Source organism: Dama dama, chromosome 31 (genome assembly GCF_033118175.1).
Source record: "Dama dama isolate Ldn47 chromosome 31, ASM3311817v1, whole genome shotgun sequence".
Lineage (NCBI taxonomy): Eukaryota > Metazoa > Chordata > Mammalia > Artiodactyla > Cervidae > Dama > Dama dama.
This window is the reverse complement of record NC_083711.1, coordinates 19204597-19227869: the sequence shown is the minus strand read 5'-3', so window position 1 is coordinate 19227869 and position 23273 is coordinate 19204597. Positions and strand designations below refer to the sequence as shown.

At 37.3% G+C, this 23273-nt stretch overlaps 1 pseudogene; it reads right to left on the bottom strand.

The window, feature by feature from the left end:
- Nucleotides 1–2191: 2191 nt before the first annotated feature.
- The window catches only part of LOC133049970 (ATP-binding cassette sub-family F member 2-like), a 39319-nt pseudogene continuing 18237 nt past the window's right edge, over nucleotides 2192–23273 (bottom strand).

Sequence of the window (23273 nt, the reverse complement as noted above, 5' to 3'; positions counted from 1 at the left end):
AATTATGATAGAGACATAAAATTAAGCAAATGAAGCAAGATAATTATTAGCACCAAGAAAATAAGCATTTTTCATGGAAATAAATAACCATATTTTGCTGTGTGGTTGCATTTTTGAATAACATTTACATACTCATAACATAAATCTTGAATATTTATCTAACCAACATTTTCATAAAATGTTCTTGGAAAGATGGATTGAGAAGAAGAATGTATTGTATCATAAATGAGAGATAAATCATCATGAGCACCAGGAGGCAAAGTTTAGTTTTTCCATTATGATGTCTCAATTCAGTATTTCAATCTGAGAAACAATGATGGAATTATATAAACATGGCAATATTCCTTACCTAATACTAAGTTAGAGTGTAATGGGAAAAACATGAAATGCTGGTAACTAGAAAATACATCTCTCCTATAGTTTAAACTTTCAAAACAAAGTAAATGTAGTTATTTGTCCTCAGTTCTCTTCTTTATTTCAAGCCCACCAGATTTTCTACCAATCTGTTAATGGAGTTATCCAGACTAAATGTTTCTCATTTCTCAATTACTTTATGATTATTTGTCAGGATACTTTCATTATAATTTTATTGGTAAGATGCTTAACTAAGAGTGTAATAAATATAGGGCAGTTTTAATGTGGGCTTGGTCTTTGCTTGTTCTGAGTCCAGTTGGTATCTTGGCTGTTCTCATACTGAACTCAGAGCAATGTAAGCTATTCCAGTAGTTTGAAAAACAAAATTATACCCCAATGGTTTGAAATGTTGTTTGACAGAAAGAAAAATAAAACAAAAAAACAAACTATGTTTCTGATCTTTCTCACAGATCTTTGCTTTCTAATTGGAAGTGCTGATGGTATTCACCTCAATGAAAGTCAGGTTTTAGCTCTAAGTTCATTTCTATACTCATCTTCCAACTCTTGTACCCCTGTTCCTTCCACTAACAGAGATAAGCATGAGCACCAAATTTTGCCATTTGCAAAATGAGGGGAATAGAAAAGTGAAGGTCACTCAGTGGTGTCTGACTCTTTGCAACCCCATGAACTATACAGTCCATAGAATTCTCCAAGCCAGAACACTGGAGAGTGTAGCTGTTCCCTTCTCCAGGGGACATTCCAAACCCAGGGAACTGTTACATAATTTAGAATGCTATTTTTAGCACCAACATATGCTATTCTAAAATTAGTAATTAATAAGGTAGATCGTATATCTGCTCTTTTATAAAGAAAGTATGTAATTTCAAAATATATTTGAAAAGTTGTATAAAATTATGCATGTGTGCATGCTCAGTCATGTCTGACAGTGCCTTCCAGGCTCCTTTGTCCATGGAATTTTCCAGCTAAGAATACTTGGATGGGTTGCCATTTCCTCCTCCAGGGGATCTTCCAGACCCAGGAATCAAACCGACATCTCCTGAGTCTCTTGCATTGGCAGGTAGATTCTTTGGATTTTACAAACATACAAGGGTTTTGTTAACTCCATCAACATAGAATATAGTAAATCATGTAGGTATAAATTTAGACTTTAAAAAGTTTAAAATGAAAAGACAAGTAAATAGCTTATTGATTTCCTGGATGTTATTTTAGCATTGTCATATGCACAGTTATAACTAAAATAGGTTTACAATAAAGACATGATTCTTTATTAAAAGTTTAAAATTTATATAAAATATATTTATATTTTAAATTTATAAAATTAAAAAATGTTTTAAAGAATTAATTTTAAAAAGTATACTCAATGTGAAATTTTAATTGGAAGAGCAAATCTCCCATTTAGAAAATATATTTGAAGGTATATTTGTTAACTAAAATTTTATATCTCATATGTTGGATGATAAGCTTTTGAATACCAAAGCACCTTATCAAGCATTTTCTGATTGGATTTTTTCTCTTATTTTTTTTTTAATATTTTTTTTTTTCCTTGGGATGCTTTGTAGATGCCATGCATGTTTAAAAGTTACACCATTAAATAATTATATCACAGTCAGAATCAGCTAAGAGCTGGCAGAAACAGCCAGCCAAGTCTAGACATGGACAGAAGTATCTGGAAGGACAGGAAATGGACAGGTACTGTCCAGCTGTAGATAAGATCAGAGTGGAGCTAAGGCTAATGTTGGCAGGGAAGGGGCTGGGGAAAAATTTCAGCAATACAGGAATACAACCCAGGGGCCTGGCCTAGTGGGCCAGCAAAGTCTCACATGTTGTGAGTCCTCCTTGTGAGTTGGGGCTCCTTGCCCACCAGCTTGGACTTGAGGTTCTTCTTGTAGACCGTGATGTCTCCAGGCCACTTGGTGACTGTCTACTTCTCACAGACCTGCAATTCTTGTGCAACTTGTTGAAGGAGTTTGAAACCATGACTGAGCAGCATCACACAACCCTCAAAATCACTGATGCCATCTTCTAGGGCACTGCTGGTCTCAATATCCAGGTTCATCCAAGAAGAGCATGTGGGGGTTCTGCCAGGCCAGACACCCTCAAGACTTCTGCCATCAGACAGGTTCTGGACTGGGATGACCTGCTGTTTCCCAATGAGAACAGTTGCACAATCATCTTCTTCCTTCCTTCCTTCACCTTGCTCTCTGTGTAGTATACATCATGCACTCCAAAGGCAAAAGATCTAAGTCCACCTGCTCTTGCAAATGCTGATGGTAATGTACTCTCTTGACATGAGAGTGCTTTCAGGTCATTCTGTCTGCAATTAATAGCTCTCTAGTGATCAACTTCAGAAGAGTTGATGTTTCTGTTCCATTGAGCCCTGTCAAAGTCATTCATGGTTCGAGATTGATACATAATTTTAGATTGTTGTAGATGCAAGTCCTGTCTTTCGTTTATTTGAAGTGACATTTTGCACCATGATAATGGGTGGTGGATCATTCCACATGGTGAGAAATAAAATAACAGTGTCTTGTCACTCACAGCTCTCTCTGTCAGTCCTGATGTCATCATTTTCTGTAGTGTCTTCTCCTTGCTGTGGGTCTGCTGGATCAGCTTGGCATTGCCATGACTGGACCTAACAGTGTAGCTCTTCATGTATGCAATCTGATTCCGCTCCTGTGAAACCTCCTCATCTGATTCTCTTTCACCTCTGGTCATGTCCTCACATACTGATCACAATTACCCGACAAGATTAGTTTCTTGTCGCAAATGTTAATGACGTTGATACAGACACCATTCAGAAAGTCCTGAGAATGGGAAATGAGGACCTAGATGTGCTTAAAAGCCTTTTGTTCTTCTTAAACACACACAGTCATTGAGGTCCTGGTAGTTGGGCTCATCCAGGAGCAGCATGAAGCACTGAATAATTAAGAAGGAATTTGACTATAAAGAGTTTTTTTTTTTTTCTTTGTTTTGTATTTTGCATGTGTTCATCTTTGCCAATCCCCCGGCGCAGTGTAGTACAACACAATTGGAAGGAAACCTCCCAGTTACTGGCTCCTGGAAAAAGTGGAAACTTTATCTAATGTTTTGTGTCCACACAAAGGGCTGGTTATTGTATGTATCACTTGAGTTGGATTGCTTGGGGAACGAGTGATGTAATTTGGATTAGAGGTCGAAGACCTGTAACATGGGGCATTAGAGCAGCAGGGAGTATGAAGCTCTACAGGGAGGCAGTGTAGGGAGCAAAAAAATTTAGGCATAGTAACTCAATAGAAATGGAAGCCAAGTGCTACTGAGGGTGAGCATTTTGTTGTTCAGCAGCTAAGTTGTGATCAACTCTTTGCAACCCTATGGACTGCAGCATGCCAGGCTCCTCTGTCCTTCACTATCCCCCTGAGTTCGTTAAAACTCATGTCCATTGAGTCAGTGGTACCATCCAACCATCTTATCCTCTATTGCCCAGTTCTTCTCCATCCATCAGTCTTTTTCAGAATCATGGTCTTTTCCAATAAGTTAGCTCTTTGCATCAGGTGGCTAAAGCATTGGAGCTTCACCTTCAGCATCAGTCTTCCAGTGCATATTCAGGACTGATTTCCTTTAAGATGGACAAGTTTGATCTCCTTGCTGTTCAATGGACTCTAAAGAGTATTGTCCAGCACCACAGATCAAAAGCACCAGTTCTTTGGTGCTCAACTTTCTTTGTGGTTCAACTCTCACATCCATACATGACTTCTGGAAAAACCATACCTTTGACTATACAGACATATGTTGGCAAAGTGATGTCTCTGTTTTTTAACATGCTGTCTAGGTTAAGGAGCAAGTATCTTTTAATTTCATGGCTGCAGTCATGGTCACAGTGATTTTGGAACCCAAGAAAATAAAATCTGCCAATGTGTCCACTTCTTCACCATCTATTTGCCATGAAGTAATAGGCAAATTCAAGGGATTAGATCTGATAGAGAGAATGCCTGAAGAACTACAGACGGAGGCTTGTGCCATTGTACAGGAGGCAGGGATCAAGACCATTCCCAAAAGAGGAAATGTAAAACGTCAAAATGGTTATCTAAGGAGACCTTGCAAATAACCATGAAAAGAAGAAAAGTGAAAGGGAACGGAAAAAGGGAAAGATATACCCATTTAAATGCAGAGTTCCAAAGAATAGCAAGGAAAAATAAGGAAGTCTTCCTCAGTGATGAATGCAAAGAAATAGAGGGAAATAATAGAATGGGAAAGACTAGAGATCTCCTCAAGAAAATTAAAGATACCAAGGGAAATTTTTAGGCAAAGATGAGCACAATAAAGGAAAGAAATGGTATGGACCTAAGAGAAGCAGAAGATATTAAGAAGAGGAGGCAAAAATACACAAAAGAACTATGCAAAAACAATCTTCATGATCCAGATAATCCCGATGGTGTGATCACTCACCAAGAGCCAGACATCCTGGAATGCAAAGTCAAGTGGGCCTTAGGAAGCATCACTACAAACAAAGCTAGTGGAGGTGACGGAATTCCAGTTGAGTTATTTCAAGTCCTAAGAGGTGATACTGTGAAAGTGCTGCACTCAATATGCCAGCAAATTTGGAAACTGAACAGTGGCCACAGGACTGGAAAGGTCAGTTTTCATTCCAATCCCAAAGAAAGGCAATGCCAAAGGATGCTCAAACTACTGCACAATTGCAGTCATCTCAAGCTAACAGAGTAATGCTCAAAATACTCCAAGCCAGGCTTCAGCAGTATATAAACCGTGAACTTCCAGATGTTCAAGCTGGATTTAGAAAAGGCAGAGGAACCAGATATCAAAATTCCAACATCCGTCAGAACATTGAAAAAGCAAGAGTTCCAAGAAAACATCTACTCCTGCTTTATTGACTATGCTAAAGCCTTTGACTGTGTGGATCACAACAAACTGTGGAAAATTCTGAAAGAGGTGGGAATATCAGACCACCTGATCTGCCTCCTGAGAAAATCTGTATGCAGGTCAAGAAGCAACAGTTAGAACTGGAAATGCAACAACAGACTGGTTCCAAATCGGAAAAGGAGTACATCAAGGCTGTATATTGTCACCTTGCTTATTTAACTCATATGCACAGTACAACATAAGAAATGCTGAACTGGATGAAACACAAGGTGGAAACAAGATTGCTGGGAGAAATATCAGTAACCTCAGATATGCAGATGACACCACCCTTTTGGCAGAAAGTGAAAAAGAACTAAAGGGCCTCTTGATGAAAGTGAAAGAGGAGAGTGAAAAAGTTGGTTTAAAACTCAACATTCAGAAAACTAAGATCATGGCATCTGGTCCCATCAATTCATGGCAAATGGATGGGGAAACAGTGGAAACAGTGAGATACTTTTTTTTTTTGGCGGGGGGGGGCGGAATTCAAAATCACCAAAGGTGTTGGCTGCTCCATTAAATTAAAAGATGTTTGCTCCTTGGAAGAAAAGTTATGACCAACCTAGACAATATATTTAAAAGCAGAGACATTGCTTTGCTAACAAAAGTCCATCTAGTCAAAGTATGGTTTTTCCAATAGTCACATATGAATGTGAGAGTTGGACTATAAAGAAAGCTGAGCACAAAAGAATTGGTGTTTTGAACTGTGGTGTTGGAGAAGACTCTTGAGAGTCCCTTGGACTGCAAGGAGATCTGACCAGTCCATCCTAAAGGAAATCAGTCCTGAATATTCATTGGAAGGACTGATGCTGAAGCTGAAACTCCAGTACTTTGGCCACCTGATGGGAAGAACTTACTCATTTGGAAAGACCCTGATGCTGGGAAAGATTGAAGGCAGAAGGAGAAGGGGACAACAGAGGATGAGATGATTGGATGGCATCATGGACTCAATGGACAAGAGTTTGAGTAAGTTCCAGGAATTGGTGATGGACAGGGAGGCCTGACAGTACTGCAGTCCATGGGGTTGCAAAGAACTGCACATGACTGAGGGACTGAACTGAACGGAACTGAAATGAACAGGGAAATTAAGATAGTTAAAAGTAGCTATACATGCTAGAATAAAAATAGATGTTCACACTCAGGGAAGACACATGGCCAGAAAAGTCTTCATAGATCCTGAAACCTCTAGCTGGGCTGATTGGTGAAGAGACTTAAGCTGAAAAAAGATGGTTTGTAAAGACTAGGAAAGGAGCCTCTTCCCCCCCCCCCCCCCACCCCGATATCATAAATCATATGTGCACAAAGAGGGAAACATGAAACAACTAAACTAAATCTCCACAGACTGATCTACAGAATATGTATCTCTAAATTACTGAACAAAGAAACTAAAAATACTGCCTTAATGATGTTAAATGAGGGCACAGATTTTTTTTTTTTAGGCGACTAAACGAAATCAAGAAAATGTTGCATAAACAAAATGAGAATATCAATAAAGTTAAACTATCAATATAAAAAGAGAACCAAATAGAAATTTTGGTGCCTCAAAATATAATAAGTGAGTTGAAAAAAATCACTAAATTTGCTCAAAGGTAGCAAACTTCAAGACAAGTTATTTGAAATTATCAACTCTGTTCAGTTCAGTTGCTCAGTCATGTCCAACTCTGCAACCCCATGAACCACAGCACACCAGGCCTCCCTGTCCGTCACCAACTCCCAGAGTCTACCCAAACCCATGTCCAACAAGTTGGTGATTCCATCCAACGATCTCATCCTCTTTTGTCCCCTTCTCCTGCCCTCAATCTTTCCCAGCATCAGGATCTTTTCAAATGAGTCAGCTCTTTGCATCAGGTGGCCAAACTATTGAAGTTTCAGCTTCAGCATCAGTCCTTCCAATGAACACCCAGGACTGATCACCTTTAGGATGAACTGGTTGGATCTCCTTGCAGTCCAAGGGACTCTCAAGAGTCTTCTCCAACACCACAGATCAAAGCGTCAATTTTTTGTCTCTCAGCTTTCTTCACAGTACAACTCTCACATCCATACATGACTACTGGAATAATCAGGCCTTGACTAGACAGACGTTTGTTGACAAAGTAATGTCTCTGCTTTTTAAAATGCTGTCTAGGTTCGTCATAACTTTCCTTCCAAGGAGTAAGCATCTTTTAATTTCATGGCTGCAATCACCATCTGTAGTGATTTTGGAGTCCCCCAAATTAAAGTCAGCCACTGTTCCCACTGTTTCTCCATCTATTTGCCATGAGGTGATGGGACCAGATGCCATGATCTTAATTTTCTGAATGTTGAGCTTTAAGCCAACTTTTTCACTCTCCTCTTTCACCCTCATCAAGAGGCTCTTTAGTTCCTCGTCACTTTCTGCCATAAGGGTGGTGTCATCTGCATATCTGAGGTTATTGATATTTCTCCCGGCAATCTTGATTCCAGGTTGTCCTTACTCCAGCCCAGTGTTTCTCATGATGTATTCTGCATATAAGTTAAATAAGCAGGGTGACAGTATACAGCCTTGAGATACTTCTTTTCCTATTTGGAACCAGTCTGTTGATCCATGTCCAGTTCTAACTGTTGCTTCCTATCCTGCATACAGATTTCTCAAGAAGCAGGTCAGGTGGTCTGGTATGCCCATCTCTTTCAGAATTTTCCACAGTTTATTGTCATCCACACAGTCAAAGTCTTTAGCATAGTCAATAAAGCAGTAATAGATATTTTTCTGGAACTCTCTTGCTTTTTCGATGATCCAGTGGATGTTGGAATTTGATCTGATTCCTCTGCCTTTTCTAAAACCAGCTTAAACATCTGGAAGTTCACGGTTCACACATTGCTGAAGCCTGCCTTGTGGAATTTTGAGCATTACTTTGCTAACATGTGAGATGAGTGCAATTGTGCGGTAGTTCGAGCATTCTTTGTCATTTCCTTTCTTTGAGATTGGAGTAACAATTGACCTTTTCCAGTCCTGTTGGCCACTGCTGAGTTTTCCAAATTTGTTGACATATTGAGTGCAGCAATTTCACATCATCAACTCAGAGGAGCAAAAAAAAAAAAAAAAGAAAGAAAGAAAAATTGATGAAGGAATACTCAAATAACTAAAATCAGAAATTAAAGATGAGAAATTACAGCCAATGACAGCAGTAAAGAGTTGTATAGCATGATACTGTGACCAACTGTGAGGCAATAAAGTAAAAAAACTAAATGGATATATTTCTAAAAACTCACAACCTACCAAGACTCAATTATGAAGAAATAGAATATCTGAGTAGACCTGTAACTTGTAAAGATGTTGAACCAGTAATCAAAAACCATTCAATAGAGAAAAGCCCAGGACCAAGTGCTTTATTGGTGAATTCTATCAATTAAAGAAATATAACAATTCTTCTCAAACTCTTTGAAAAAGTTGAAGAGAAGTAAACATTTTCAGTCTAATTCTATAAGGCCAGTGTTACCATGACACCAAATCCAGACAAGTATATCATACAAAAATAAAACTACAAATCAACATCCCTAATTAGTATTAATATAAAAACTCAAGGAAATATTGGCAGACTGAAGTCAACAGAGCATTTAAAAGATTTTGTACCATGAGTAAGTGGGATTTTTTTCCTAAAATGCAAGGATTTTTCAACATATGAAAATCAGTGAATGCCCTGCTCCACACTAATAGGGTGAGGTAAAAAATTATGTGGTCATCTCAATTGATACAGAAATACAGAAAAAAATATTTGACAAAATTCTACATCCTTTCATGATAAAAACACTTAACAGCCAAGCATACGATGAAACTTCCTCAACAAAGTAAGCAGTGTATATGAAGAGACAGCAACTAACATCATATTCAGTGGCTTAAAATGAAAACTTTTCTTCTCAGATCAAGAAAGAACAAGACAGGGATGCCATCTCTGACCACTTCTACCCAACCTAGTACTGGAAGACCTAGCTAGAGAAAATAGGTAAGAATAATAAATTTAAAAAACTTAAGAAGAAAGAAGTAAAATTACCTCTTTTTTAAGATGATATGGTCCTTATGTAGAAAACCCTAAAGATTAAAAAAAAAAAAATCTTAGAACTAATAAACAAGTTCAGCAAAAATGAAAATTCAGCATAAAAATCAGTTTCCTTTTTACACACTAAAAATGAACAATCCAAAAAGAAAATTAAGAAAAAGAAGTTAATTTTCAGTAGCATCAAAAAGAATAAGATAATCCTTATATAGATGGTCAGATGATCATTGACTAGCCTTCTCAATAGGAAATGATAATTTCTTCTAACAAATGGTGATGGGAGAATTGCATATTCACAGGTGAAAGAATGAAGTTGGACTCAAAATCACCTATAAACTAATTCAAAGGGGACTGAAGAGCTGAACATGAAACCTGAAATTATATAATTATTAGAAGGAAACATAAGCCAAAAATTTCACATCATTGAATTTGACAATGACTTCATGGAAATGATACCAAAAGCATAAACAGAAAAAGCAAAAATAGAGAAATGGGATTTTTGTGCATATCAAAGGAGAGAATCAACAGAGTGAAAAAACATCCATCAGAATGGGAAGAAGATGTAAATTATAGATCTGGCAAAGTTTTAATATCCAGAATATATAATGAATGCCTGTAACTCAACAAAAACAAAAATGCATCAAATAAAAACTAAGCAAAGGACTTGCATAGACAATTCTCCAAAAATGATCTACAAGTGGCCAAGAAGCATATAAAAAAATTCTCAACAACACTCATAAAAACCACAAGGAGCTATCACCTCATATTACTGACACTGTTTACTATAAATATACACATAGATACAGAAAATAGAATGGTGTTTCCCAGGTGGTTGGGGGAAAGAGAAAAGAAAAGTTGTTATTTAGTGGGTACAGAGTTTCATTTTTGCTGGATGAAAAGTTCTAGAAACCTGTTGCACAGCAATGTGAAAATACTTCACTACTTAAAAATGGCTAAGTTAGGAAAGACAATCTAATATATGTGCTGCACTGAACGGAAAGGTGGGCAAGGAAGATGGAGTAAGGACCACCAAAAATTCTTTTATAAAAGCAACAAAAACACTACATATTTATCAAAACTCAACTCCAGAATTCTGAAAATTAACTAGTGGCTTACAACAACCTGGGCAGTTTTTATTCAAGAAAAATGGCTGGATTGGTGATCCGTGTGGCATTTTATCTAGCCACTTGATGCAAAGAGCCAACTCATTGGAAAAGACCCTGATATTGAGAAATAATGATGACAAAAGGAGAAGGGGATGGCAGAGGAAGAAATTGTTAGAAAACATCACCGACTCGACATGAATTTGAGCAACCGAGGGATAATGGAGGACAGCGGAGCCTGGCATGCTGCAGTCCATGGAGTCACAAAGAGTCAGATAGGACTTAGCAACTAAACAACAACAGTGACACTTTAACTTGCCTTATTCCCAACTCTCTCTACCCAACTCTGCAGAAACTATAAAAATCAACAGTCCCACAACTGCAGTGTAAACCAACAGCCTAGCAGCCACTGGAAGGTACAAAACAGCACTAGTAAGCCTCTAAAGCAAAATTCTTAGAGAACAGTAATTATTTGACATCTCTGACAATTCCCCCAGAAATCCTTAGTGTAAGCCTTATATGTATATGACTTGATACAGAACTTTCTCTGTGTGAGCAATCTTTTCCTGAGAACATTTGTTAAAAATAAACAGTGCAACTATTTTTTCTCTGAAAAATGAAAGAATGAGAACAATGTTTCATTAAATAAAGAGTTGGAAATTTTATTTAAACAAACAAAAAGGAACCTCTGGACTTGGAAAATAAAACAAATGTAAAATTCATGACAGCAGTTCAACAGGAAATATTAGCTGACAGTAGGAATTATTTGTGGACTTAAAGATGGGTTGATATTAGAGCTTCCCAGGTGGCACAGTGGTAAAATATCTGTGTGCCAATGCAGGAGACCCTAAGAAGAACTCAAGACTCTATGATTAAAGGAGACTGATACAGTTTTAAAATTAGAAAATATTTGAGTCTTACTTTTATCAAAAGAAAAATGATTGAGAGCTTCAGAGACATCTCTAGACATTTCTTTCTGGCCCTTAAATGTATGCCTCTATATCTCAGGTTCAGCAATTGTGAATCAAATTCTTTTCTCAACTGGAATAGATGTGAGGTTCCCATCTATAGCATTTTTTCATCTTCTTCTACTACATCTGACTCACCTTAGCCCGAAAAATTCTCTATTTTTAAGGGCTTATGTGATCACATTGGACCCATCTGTTTAATCTAATCTTTCCACTGAAGGCCCATAACCTTAATTACATCAGAAAAATTCTGTTTTCCACGTAACATATTTAAAGATTCTAGATATTAGGACATGGACATGTTTGGGAGGGCTCATTTCTTACTATATGTAACTGTCCATACTCCTTCATCCATCACCTGTAACCCCATACTGTGAGTTCCAAACAATTAATTGGGTATCTGGACCTCCACCCCATCCTGTGCCATGCTGTGTAGAATCAGACAGCAACTCTCTGACTGCCCCACTTGGCAGTGTTGTTGGAGTCTTATCAGGGAGTTGATCTTGTTTTCTCTGTCCATGAAATAGGTAGTGTTCTAATTCTTCTACTGAGGTAGTGTTGATGTGAGGGAAAAGCTTATGTTCTGTCTTCAATCTTGAGGCAGTTGCTGGTACTCCAGTTTCCCAACCAAGGTAGTATCCATGAGGTCTGCTGCCACGCTGTGCCTCAACTCCCCCCCTGCAGCAAGGAAATTTAATAAAGGCAGTGCTGAGATGAGCTAGTGACCATTCATACTTACTCCTCATCTACCATCATCACCTAATGTCAAGGAGACTGGTCAAGGCAATGAGAATCCAAACTAATCAGAATTCTACTTTTCACACGTCCCTGGGGTCAGTGTGGCCCAGTAGAATAGATAAATCTCAACACCTATGAAGTAGCAATGATACTCAGTGAGGCCTTGTGAGTTGGGACTCCTGGACACTTCAGTGCCTTCCATTACAGAGTAGCAAAGCCCAGTGGCAGGCCCACCATCCACCTGCAGTGAAGGAGACAGACTAAGGTGTTTGCACAGTAGGACTTGCTTGCACTTGTTTCCCTAGCCCTCTATGTCAGCAGAAAACATGAGGTACTAAGCTAGAACTCTACCATGCACATTAAGGTAGTATCTGTCTGTCATCCAATTCTCCTTTCTCTTAACTCTGTGAGGCCAGTGGAGAGATACTCACACTCTCCAAGTTGGAGGAGGAAGATGGTATGGGTCAGTGACCCACATTTTCCAGGATGGTGTCGGTGGAGCCCAATGGGAAGTTGAACATAAACACCTAGGCAGCTATAGTGGTATGCCTCAACAGGGGTACAGCCAGCTTTAAAAATAGATTCCACAATTTTTAAATGGAATTTATATTCCCAGAATACAAATAAAACTTACTCTTCATACCAAAAATGAAGAAAATCATATATTGAATGAGAAAAAAATCATAAACAGAAACTAACAAGGAGATGAACTTGATGTTGGAATTATATATCAGTTATAAAAAAAAATTTCAACATGCAATTAAAAATTCTCAGGCAAATAAAAAAAACTCAATAAAGAAATGTACATTAAAAGTGCCAAATAGAAATTATAAAACTGAAGAGTACAAGAAAAACAAAGTTGCTTGATGAAGTCAATAGGAGGGTTGAGATGACGAAGGATAGAAGTAATAAATTTTAGGACAGTTTAATAGAGTTTACCTAATCTGAACAATCCCCAGGGACAGAGGAAGCTGGTGGGCTACAGTCCATTGGGTCTCAGAGAGTTAGACATGTCTGATTGACTAAGCACAATCTGAACAATAGAGAAAAGCTGACTGAAATAACAGTTTGAGGGAACAGTGGGGCAAAAGCAGAATAGCTCATTTTTTATAACACGGAAACTGAGAGGAAGAGGAGAAAGTAAAATTTAAAAAATAGTCAAAGACATAATGACATAAAACTTTCCCAATTTGATGAAAGCTATAAAACTATATGATCAAGACACCGAGCAAAATAGGAGACCTAAACAAATCCACACCAAAATACATAATAATTAGAATTCTGAAAATTAAGTCAAAAACTATGGAAATAACCTAAAGTCACATGACACTCTGTTTTAAAGGGAACAACCATATTGAATAACAATAGATTTCTTATATGAAAACATGGAAGTCTGAAGAAAATGGCACAGCATTTTTCAAGTTTTAGAAGAAAAGTATTGCCAACTGCAAAGTCTATATCTATCTAAAATATCTTCAGGAATCAAAGGCATATAAAGACATTCTCAGACAAAAAAAAACAAGAGAATATGCTGCTAGTAAGTGAAGTCGCTCAGTCGTGTCCGGCTCTTTGTGACCCCATGGACTGTAGCCCACCAGGGTCCTCCATCCATGGAGTTTTCTAGGCAAGAGTACTGGAGTGGGTTGCTATTTCCTTCTCTAGGGGATCTTCCCAACCCGGGGATCGAATCCAGGTCTCCCGCACTGTGGGCAGACGCTTTACCATCTGAGCCACAATCTTAAAAAATAGTTAAAGGAAGTTCTCAAAATGATATATAGGAAAGGCCTTGAAACTTCAGAAAGAATTAAAAGGGACTTCTGGTCTGGACAATATGGTGTAGGCCAGTTTCTTCCACCTCTCTCTCACTCTTTAAACTATATAATACTCTTAAATAATGTGGGAGACAAGCAAAGAAGGATGCTGACAGGTGGTAAGAGGAAGAAAGACTGGTGTGAGAATATACTACTGGAGGAGAATCAAAGTGGGAGAATATCTGAAGTTCCATATACCCTCCATTTCGGCATTTTTGTCTCAAATTAGCAGTGGAAGACACCCAGGAAGGTGTCAGGATTCTCTCTGCCAAGATTCAGCAAGTCTGGATTCATTGGTAAGGGCAATCAATCACAAACTCTGCTAACAAAAGCCAAGAGAGGAGCACTTTTTTCTCTTTGGGGTCAGAAACTTCCATTTCTGTACTGAGACCCTGAAGTGACTGGAGAAGGAAACATGCAAGGGGGATCCTAACCTATTGATAATTAATGCCTACCGGAAGAAGTGCTTCCCCTCCACCTCAAATAGGTGAACAAGCAACAATGAGGAAAATCTCGTCATCCCCAAATCTTGAGACTGCAGAAATATATGCATTAAAATATGTAAGCAACACCTCAAGTTGTGCAAAGAGGGAACTTAATAGCACTAAAGACTTACATTAGAAAAGAAGGAGAAAGATCTCAGTAATAACCTAATTTTCTACCTCAAGAATCTAGAATAAGAAGAGCAGAATAAACTGAAAGTAAGCTAAGATAAGTCATTAACATATCAGAGCAGAAATCAATGAAACTGAAAATGGGAAAATAATTGAGAAAATAATTGACAGACAGAAATGCAGCAGAGAAATGCAGAAGTATGTTTGGAATGGTTATCAACAGTATCTGCCCCATCATCGATAGCCTGTGATCCCATTATCACCAAAAATGACATATTCTTTGCGATTGCAAGTAGTTATGGTCAGATAAAACAGTGTTGTACACATTTCAGTGGAGGAATATGAGTAACTGAACTACAGTCCCCCATAGGCAAAATAATGGAAATAGCAGAAAAGGAACTTATGGTGAATAAAGGAGCAAAGTAGTGCTCCAGGTGCTTTTATTATCTACCCTTACTAGAGGAACTAAATGAAAAACAACAAAAATTGCTAACACATTGATCTGTAGAGGCTTACTGTCTATACCATTAGGTTGTCATGAACATCCTTTCATTCACATTGTATTTTATGGGATTATTGAATGGCAAATATGGTGACACTTTGGAAAACAAGTAAACCAAATTCACTATTTAGCTATAGCATTTTGATATTTAGGATGAAGAATTACAATTAATGGCAAAACATTTAAATTCATTACTTTCTTCACCTGCTTTATTATCATAATCTTTTTGATGTTTTATTTTAGGGTATTTCTTAGTTTAGTACTATAAATATACATCTTGGTTCAGCAGAGAGGAATTATTTATGACACTTATTACCAATGTAGAGCAAATAAAATTTTTTAGATGAATGCTGTTGTTTATTAAATAAAATAAAAAATGCAAGCTATATAATCTTATATACCAAATGTATTTTTTTCTCAACTTGTGCTTCATTTTCAAAATTATAGTGTTAAAAGAGAGTGGACATAATTAACCATATATGGGAAATAAATGCATGCTTGTAATAGGGATAACAGCTTTTAAAGAGTTTGGATGATTACTTTTATAACCAAATTAAAATTTAAGAGTTGGTGTTCCTTCATTAGTTAGATTGGATTTTCTTTGCTACAGAAATTATATTTTTTTCTTTGAGGTTATACATATGAGGTGAATATTTGGAAAGCGGAGGAATAATACTAGTTTTTTTTTTGTTTGTTTGTTTTTTTCTATTCAATCAATTGAAACATGAGTTTGGGCAAGCTAGAGGAGTTGGTGATGGACAGGGAGACCTGGCATGCTTCAGTCACAGAGTTGGACACAATTGAGTGACTGAACTGAAATGAAACTTTCATTTATTTTAATGAAAAAAAAAAAGTAATTGTTTCCTGATTATTATTTGCTTCTTAATATAAAAGAGAAAAATAATTTTTCCATGATGAAGACCATATCTGAGTAAGAGTAGGTTCGTTTGGCCAAACAGTTAGCTAAAACTGTCAGAACCAGTTTTATTTATTTAGCATAATTTTGCAACTAGGCAGGAAATTGAAAAACTACCTTTTATTATGTTATGGGTCATGAATATCAAAGTAATTGAACATGCCTTACTGGATGTAGATTGACTTTTAACTATTAATCAGTCTCATTTCTTTTAAAATTAATTTTAGTGTTAATATTAAAAAGTACTTTTTATTTTGACTAATTTTAGAAATAAAGTGAGTTAAACTATGTTGTTTCATGAAAACTGGTAAAGATTAATTACTTCAGCTAAATATGGCTGCAATATTCACTTAAAAACACAAACACTGAACAGGTATTTATGGATAATGATAGGCTCCAGATTCTAGTAGATAAATAGTTGTATTTCTGTCTATTATCTCACTGACAATTATCATTATGAAGTTATGAATATGACCTGCTGAGTTCTGAAGAATTAGTCAGCTTGATTGCTGACTGTCAAAAGCATGAATTAAAAATATGGTTTCTACTGTAATCTACTAACTTTGAAGTGAACCACACAACACTAAGTAGATGAGAATGTTCTCAATAAGGAATTTTGAAAGCTTACATTTTAACAGATTAAATAGTAACCTGACAAAATGTGGTTTCCTGGAGAAGGAAATGCAAACCACTTCAGTATTCTTGCCTTGAGAACCCCATGAACAGTATGAAAAGGCAAAAAGATAGGACATTGAAAGATGAACTCCCCAGGTTGGTAGGTATCCAATAAGCTTCTGGAGTAGGGTGGAGAAATAACTCCCTAAAGAAAGAGGCAGAGGCAAAGCAAAACAATGCCCAGTTGTGGATGTGACTAGGGATGGAAGTCCAGTGCTGTAAAGAACAACATTGCATAGGAACCGAAAATGGTAGGTCCATAAATCAAGGTAAATTGGAAGTGGTCAAATAGGAGATGGTAACAGTGAACATCAATATTTTAAGAATCAGTGAACAAAATGGACCAGAAAGGGCGAATTTAATTCAGATGGCCATTAAATCTAGTACTATGGGCAAGAATCTCTTAGAAGAAATAGAATAGCCCTCCTAGTCAACAAAAGAGTCTGAAATGCAGTACTTGGGTGCAATCTCAAAAATGACAGAATGATCTATGTTCGTTTCCAAGGCAAACCATTCAATATCACAGTAATCCAAGTCTATGTCCCAACCACTAATGCTGAAGAAGCTAAAATTGAATGATTCTGTGAAGATCTAGAAGACCTTCTAGAAATAACACCCCCCCCCCCCAAAAATGTCATTTTTCATCACAGGTGACTGGAATGCAAAAGTAGGAAGTCAAGAGATACCTGAAATAACAGGCAAATTTAACCTTGGAGTACAAAATCAAGCAGGGTAAAGGCTAACAGAATTTTGCCAAGAGAACACACTGGTCATAACAAATACCCTCTCCCAACAACACAATAGAAGACACTACACCTGAATGTCACCAGATGGGCAATACCGAAATCAGATTGATTATATTTTTTGCAGCCAAAGATGGAGAAGCTCTATACAGTCAGTAAAAAAACAAACAAAAGAAGACCAGGAGCTAACTGTGGCTCATATCATGAACTCCTCATTGCCAAATTCAGATTTAAATTGAAGAAAGCAAGAAAAACTACTAGATCATTCAGGTATGACCAAAATCAAGTTCCTTAGGTTCAAGGGATTAGATTTGATAGACAGACTGCCTGAAGAACTATGGGCAAGAGATGCATGGCATTGTATAGGAAGCAGTGATCAAGATCATCCCCAAGAAAAAGAAATGCAAAAAGGCAAAATGGTTGTCTGTGGAGGCCTTATAAATAGCTGAGAGTAGAAGAGAAGTGTTCCAAATAATAGTAAGGAGAAGTAAGAAAGCCCTCCTCAGTGATCTATGAAAAGAAATAGAGGAAAACAATAGAATAGGAAAGAATAGAGATCTCTTCAAGAAAATTAGAGATATCAAGGGAACATTTCATGTAAAGATGGGCACAAATAAAGGACAAAAATGGTATAGACCTTACAGAAACAGAGAATATTAAGAAGAGGTGGCAAAAATACACAGAAGAACTATACAAAAAAAATTCTTTAGGACCCAGATAATTACGATGGTGTGACCACTGTCCCTGAGCCCGAAATCCTGGGGTGTGAAGTCAAGTGGGCCTTAGGAAGCATTACTATGGACAAAGCTTGTGGAAGTGATGGAATTCCAGTTGAGCTATTTCAAATCCTAAAAGATGATGCTGTGAAAGTGCTTTACTCAATATGCCAGCAAATTTGGAAAACTCAGCAGTGGCCACGAGACTGGAAAATGTCAGTTTTCATTCCAATCCCAAAGAAAGGCAGTGCCAAAGAAGGTGCAAACTACAGCACAATTGCATTCATCTCACACACCTGTAAAATAATGCTCAACATTCTCCAAGCCAGGCTTCAACAGTACATGAACCGTGAACTTCCAGATGTTCAAGCTGGATTTAGAAAAGGCATAGGAACCAGAGATCAAATTGCCAACATCCAATGGATCATCAAAAAAGCAAGAGAGTTCCAGAAAAAACATCTATTTTTTCTTTATTGACTATTCCAAAGCCTTGGACTCTGTGAATCACAACAAAATGTGGAAAATTCTTCAAGTGATGAGAATACCAGACCACTTTACCTGCTTCCTGAGAAATCTGTATGCAGGTCAAGAGCAACAGTTAGAATTGGACATCGAATAATGGACTGATTCCAAACAGGGAATGGGGTACAGCACAGCTATATTCTGTCACCTTGTTCATTTAAATTATATGTAGAGTACATCAAGTGAAATCCTGGGCTGGATGAAGTACAACATGGAATCAAGACTGTGGGGAGAAATTTCAATAACCTCAGATATGTAGATAACACCACCCTTTTGGCAGAAAGTGAAAAAGAACTAAAGGGCCTCTTGATGAAAGTGAAATTGGAGTGTGAAGAAGCTGGTTTAAAACTCAACATCTAGAAAACTAAGATCATGGCATCTGGTCCCATCAATTCCTGGCAAATAGATGGGGAAACAATGGACACAGTGACAGACTTTCTTTTATCGGGCTCCAAAATCACTGCAGAAGATGACTGTGGCCATGACATTAAAAGATGCTTGCTCCTTGAAAGTAAAACTATGACCAACCTAGACAGCATATTAAAAAGCAGAGACATGACTTTGCCAACAAAGATCTGTCTAGTCAAAGCTATGGTTTTTCCAATAGTCATGTATGGATGTGAGAGTTGGACTATAAAGAAAGCTGAGCACCAAAAAATTGATGCTTTTGAACTGTGGTGTTGGAGAAGACTCTTGAGTCCCTTGTACTGCAAGGAAATCAAACCAGTCCATCCTAAAGGAGATCAGTCCTGGGTGTTCATTGGAAGGACTGATGCTGAAGCTGAAACTCCAATACCTGGCCACCTGATGGGAAGAACTGACTCCTTGGAAAAGACCCTGATGCTGGAAAAGACTACAGGCAAGAGGAGAAGGGGACAACAGAGAATAAGATGGTTGGATGGCATCACCAACTCGGTGGACATAAGTTTGGGCAAGCTCCAGCAGTTGGTGTTGGACAGGGAAGCCTGGTGTGCTGCAGTCCATGGGGTTGCAAAGAGTTGGACACGACTCAGCGACTGAACTGTACTGAACTTTAAATAGTACTTTGAATTCCTATATGCCTTCTGAAACTCAGTGACTGAACTGTACTGAACTTTAAATAGTACTTTGAATTCATATATGCCTTCTGAAATTTCACCTAAAATAATAAGAAACATAATAGTTTTTTTAAATGATAAAACAAAATTGTTGATAAAACATATTCAATTTTATTTTCGGAAATGTGAACTTTTTTGACTGAAAGAATTCAAAGTAGCTTTAATACTTCAGATGTAAAAGTGTTCTGGATTAGGCCTCTTTATTTTCTATCTCTGTTTTCTCTTTTAAAACATTTAATATTCAGTGCAATATGCTAAGGTATATCCTTAGTTGTGTTTGAAGGCCACGTTTCAATTATCAAGTGTTTGTTGTTTTTGCTGTGATCTTTGTTTCCCATTTGTACATTTGAAAACTTCTTAACTCTTATGATTACTTTCCCCCCACTGGTTTGTGGTTTCTCTAAATATAATTTTTAAAAAATATCCTTAATCTATAGTTTTGGATTTTCTCATGACAATTTTCTGTTTAAAATTAATTACTAGCTCTAGTAATTTTCTGGTAGAGTCTTTAGGGTTTTCTAGGTAGAGGATCATGTCATCTGCAAACAGTGAGAGTTTCACTTCTTCTTTTCCTGTCTGGATTCCTTTTACTTCTTTTTCTGCTCTGATTGCTGTGGCCAGAACTTCCAACACTATGTTGAATAGTAGTGGTGAGAGTGGGCACCCTTGTCTTTTTCCTGATTTCACGGGAAATGCTTTCAATTTTTCACCATTGAGGGTGATGCTTGCTGTGGGTTTGTCATATATAGCTTTTATTATGTTGAGGTATGTTCCTTCTATTCCTGCTTTTGGGAGAGTTTTAATCATAAATGAGTGTAGCTAATCAATGAATATAGTAAAGTTGCAGGATATAAAATTAACACACAGAAATCCCTTGCATTCCTATATACTAACAATGAAAAAACAGAAAGAGAAATTAAGGAAACAATACCATTCACCATTGCAACAAAAAGAATAAAATACTTAAGAGTATATCTACCTAAAGAAACAAAAGACCTATACATAGAAAACTATAAAACACTGATGAAAGAAATCAAAGAGGACACAAACAGATGGAGAAACATACTGTGTTCATGGATTGGAAGAATTAATATTGTCAAAATGGCTATTCTACCCAAAGCAGTCTATAGATTCAATGCAATCCCTATCAAGCTACCAACGGTATTTTTCACAGAACTAGACCAAAGAATTTCACAATTTGTATGGAAATACAAAAAACCTCGAATAGCCAAAGTAATCTTGAGAAAGAAGAATGGAACTGGAGGAATCAACCTGCCTGACTTCAGACTATACTACAAAGCCACAGTCATCAAGACAGTATGGTACTGGCACAAAGACAGAAATATAGATCAATGGAACAGAATAGAAAACCCAGAGATAAATCCACGAACCTATGGACACCTTATCTTTGACAAAGGAGGCAAGGATATACAATGGAAAAGACAACCTCTTTAACAAGTGGTGCTGGGAAAACTGGTCAACCACTTGTAAAAGAATGAAACTAGAACACTTTCTAACACCATACACAAAAATAAACTCAAAATGGATTAAAGATCTAAATGTAAGACCAGAAACTATAAAACTCTTAGAGGAGAACATAGGCAAAACACTCTCCGACATAAATCACAGCAAGATCCTCTATGACCCCCCTCCCAGAATATTGGAAATAAAAGCAACACTAAACAAATGGGACCTAATGAAACTTAAAAGCTTTTGCACTACAAAGGAAACTATAAATAAGGTGAAAAGACAGCCCTCAGATTGGGAGAAACTAATAGCAAATGAAAAATGACAAAAGATTAATCTCAAAAATATACAAGCAATTCCTGCAGCTCAATTCCAGAAAAATAAATGACCCAATCAAAAAATGGGCCAAAGAACTAAACAGACATTTCTCCAAAGAAGACATACAGATGGCTAACAAACACATGAAAAGATGCTCAACATCACTCATTATCAGAGAAATGCAAATCAAAACCACAATGAGGTACCATTACACGCCAGTCAGGATGGCTGCTATCCAAAAGCCTACAAGCAATAAATGCTGGAGAGGGTGTGGAGAAAAGGGAACCCTCTTACACTGTTGGTGGGAATGCAAACTAGTACAGCCTCTATGGAAAACAGTGTGGAGATTTGTTAAAAAACTGGAAATAGAACTGCCATATCACCCAGCAATCCCACTTCTGGGGCATATACACTGAGGAAACCAGATCTGAAAGAGACACGTGCACCCCAGTGTTCATCGCAGCACTGTTTATAATAGCCAGGACATGGAAGCAACCTAGATGTCCATCAGCAGACGAATGGATAAGGAAGCTGTGGTACATATACATCATGGAATACTACTCAGCCGTTAAAAAGAATTCATTTGAACCAGTTCTAATGAGATGGATGAAACTGGAGCCCCTTATACAGAGTGAAGTAAGCCAGAAAGATAAAGAACATTACAGCATACTAACACATATACATGGAATTTAGAAAGATGGTAATGATAACCCTATATGCAAAACAGAAAAAGAGACACAGAAATACAGAACAGACTTTTGGACTCTGTGGGAGAAGATGAGGGTGGGATGTTTTGAAAGAACAGCATGTATATTATCTAGGGTGAAACAGATCACCAGCCCAAGTGGGATGCATGAGACAAGTGCTCAGGCCTGGTGCACTGGGAAGACCCAGAGGAATCGGGTAGAGAGGGAGGTGGGAGGGGGGATCGGGATGGGGAATACGTGTAAATCTATGGCTGATTCATATCAATGTATGACAAAACCCACTGAAATGTTGTGAAGTAATTAGCCTCCAACTAATAAAAAAAAATTTTTAAAAATTAATTACTGATAGGGAAGTTCAAAATTATAAGAAATTAATTCATTATGCAGAGAATGCTGTATATAAGTTAAGTCTACATCATAGAGATAAAACATCAACACTGATATATCCTAATAAAAATTTTACACTCCTGTGTGTTTGTTTAGCTGTAGAACTTTGGTCTCTGTAATTGAAAATTCACATTTTAGTGGTGGCTATAAAATGATTCACATGTCTCCATCTAAATCTTCACTGTAAGATATATTAATTAACATTTTAATAGTATTGATTTATTTTATTTTTGAAATACCTATTAGGCTTTAATTCTCACATCAATTAACTAAGAGCTTTAAAAATTTGGGGCTTTCTTTTTCAAAAAAAAAAAAAAAAATTTGGGGCTTTCTGGGTAACTCAGCTGGTAAAGAATCCTCCTGCAATGCAGGAGACCTGGGTTCCATCCCTGGGTTGAGAAGAGCCTCTGGAGAAAGGAACAGCAGCCCACTCCAGCATTCTGCCCTGGAGAATTCCATGGACTGTATAGTCCATGGGGTAGCAGAGTTGGACACGACTGAGAGAATTTCACTTCACTTTAAAAATTATTCTTTTTATAATTATTTGTTTCATTCACAGGACAGTTCTGCCTATGCACAGCTTTATCAGTACACTGTCAAAAGTAAGAAGCTAAGTATTACATTTTCTTTTATCCAAGTCCTAGCTCTTAAAAATATTGCTGTAAATTACAGGATAAACTCTTCCGTGACATACTAAGTTAGCCTCACAGA